Source organism: Sorex araneus, chromosome 2 (genome assembly GCF_027595985.1).
Source record: "Sorex araneus isolate mSorAra2 chromosome 2, mSorAra2.pri, whole genome shotgun sequence".
Lineage (NCBI taxonomy): Eukaryota > Metazoa > Chordata > Mammalia > Eulipotyphla > Soricidae > Sorex > Sorex araneus.
Window position 1 is genome coordinate 338,465,611 of NC_073303.1, and position 2,954 is coordinate 338,468,564.

Sequence of the window (2,954 nt, forward strand, 5' to 3'; positions counted from 1 at the left end):
TTTATTGATGATATTTCAAAGAATGAACACAGTTCAATGGTTTCCTGACTATCTCTGGCAAAATGGTATAATATACTGTTATTTTGTTTTCAGTTTTGCTTTTTTACTTTCCTCACCTTGAACCTGGTCCTTCCCTTTCCTACCATTGCCTTTGTTCTTCCACTATCAATAGATTAACTATCCCAATATGGTTAACATATAATACTTGACCAAAATTTTTGAAGATGAAGAGGACTAGATTCCTAGTAGTTGGAGGTGCAACTAGGAAGGATGAGCAAATGGAAAAATAGTTTTGGTTCAGCATGGGCAAGCTTCTTTCTGTTTCTACTGTTCCACAAAGTAATATAGTTTATAGGAAGTCAGAGTGAGAGTTGAGTTTTTCTTTCTAGACTGGAAAGGGAGAAATGCTCACAGTTTTCTAATTTAAGAGATGAACCCGTCTCTCCCTCTCTCTCTCTCTCTCTCTCTCTCTCTCTCTCTCTCTCTCTCTCTCTCTCTCTCTCTCTCTCTCTCTCTCTCGTGTGTGTGTGTGTGTGTGTGTGTGTGTGTGTGTGTGTGTGTATGCTTACTGACCTCACTGATTTCAGGGTCTGACCTAAGAGTTAGAAAATCTTTTCAGGATTAATTCACTAATAACAAGGAATCTTATTCATATCCTTTTCATTGTGGTCAGAGGCTGCAGTTCTGACCCTGAAGACACTTACTAGTTCCCAGTGAGTGCCTAAGCCAAGTATGCCACAACTTTTTGGCATTTAAATGTGCTTATGAATAATAAAAATGCAATCCAAGCATATGCCTTCTCATTCTGTGAATCTTCTCATTCTCTGCTCTTACTCTTAATGCACAGTGATAATGTCAAATCTGTTTGCTTTAATTATGTTAAGAGGTTATATTGGAAGGTTATCCATTTAGTCTTTAACAGCATGAAATAGCTCTTATATTATCATTGTCACTTTCTGCACATAAACAAGAACTTGATTAACAGTAGCTAACCATGAAAAAATAAATGTTCTCTTAAATGCAGACATTTTTAGCAGATAAGCACTAGGTGTCACTAGTATACTCTCAAGTACAATTATCTATACCTTTAGAGGAATTTTGAGTGAGGCAGATATGAAAAAATGGCACTTTGAGAAACAATGGGAAAATATTATTTAGCAAATAAATGTATTTACTTTAAGCTAGACAACATTATTTTAAAATATTTTAATGAATTATAGTGAAAATAATATTTAACTTTGAAAGACTATGGTATTATCTACTACATTATTCTGCATTATTTTATATACATGCAAAATATATATAATATACATATTAACATATTATCCATTTATATACCTTATATAAAACATTTATTTTTGACTATCATTATACATGTTACAACTGTATCTGAAAATTATGTGTCTATTATTTATAAGCTAATTATGATTTACTACTTTAAAAATTTTGGTCATGGAATCTGACTTATTCCTCACATATTTACAGATTAGTCTCATTTTAAACTCAAAGTTATATTTGAGCTGAGGGAAATATTCTGTGTTTTCAAATAGGTGGTCATTCAAAAGAAGTGTAATGCTTAAAAAGTGTCATTGGACTTGAGATTTGACATTTTATGCATAAAACTCATACTTCAATAAAACACTTAAAACTTTTTTTATCTTAATGTTGACTTTAATAGCCTTTTGTTTTTGTAAGTGGATATTCTGTGACTATTTTACATAGCATTTGCAAGTTCTTAGTAAAATGGATGATGTATCTACCTGTTCTTCACACATCTTAAAACATGTCTAGGGCTAATTACAACATCTCAGGACTATTCACCACTCAACAAGACCGAATTTTAAGTATTTAAGGCACCACACTGGTGATTTTCACATAGACATAGAACTGTCTTATTGATTGTAATAACTGACCCTTGTAGTATAAAAAGATTTGATGGATGTGAACAGGTATATTATTGACTAAGCAACAGTTGCTTTAAATTGTGCCCATTAATTTTTCTTAAAGTGGAATTATCAGTGCATTCTGTGAAATACTGCTTTTATTCCATTATAAAAGCAGTTTTCCTTACATTATAAAAGTGTGAGTTTTCCTAAATCTCAGCTGTAAATGCAACCTTCAAAATACTTTTTGTTTCAACATAGTTTACCCACCAATCCAATTACCAAGTAAGAGCATTGGTTTTTAGATATTTTCTATCAACTGGGTGGTTAGATGTTTCTAAATATCTGAGAGAAGGAACTGAAAGTTCAGATAAAGTTCTTTCGTGGACGTTCTTTGTGTGTGTTTAAAAATTTTAACCATGACAGAGCTAACAAGCTGGAGTTCATGCTTTGTATGCAGGAGGTTTGGGCTTCCTCCTCTCACTGTAGGCTTTACCAAGCAGTGCAGATGTACCCTCTGAGCACAGGGACAAGAGTTGCCCCTGAGAACCTCCAGACAAAGCCCCCAAACAAAATTACCCAACAATAGGTAACATCTGAGTTTTCTGTGCTTCATTTTGATCTCTTTTGATCAAACTTTTAACCTCTTCTTAGTCTAAATGACCCTTTTCTGGTGTCAGTTCCCTTGCCAAGGAAATGCTAAAGGAATGGAGTTATGACTCCCTGGTTCAATCAATTCATTAGACTTATATTGATTTTTAAGATTGGTTGTATGTTTTCACCTTTTCGATCAACGTACATTCCAGTTCACTGAACAGTTCAGACTTCAGGTTTCTTTCCACTACTTTTCACTTCACACTTTCCCCAATTGGTTTCATGGCTCTCAATATGCTTAGAGCAACAATTTAGGATTTTTCCAGTCTCCTTAAGTTTCAGCTCTCCAGAATTTTTATACTATATGGATAATGTTTCAGACCTATAGCACCGTGATGAATTACCTTATGTCTTGCCTTATCTGAAACTTGATTGCCAATTATATTGTAATGTGAACCACCATGGGATAGAATTTTA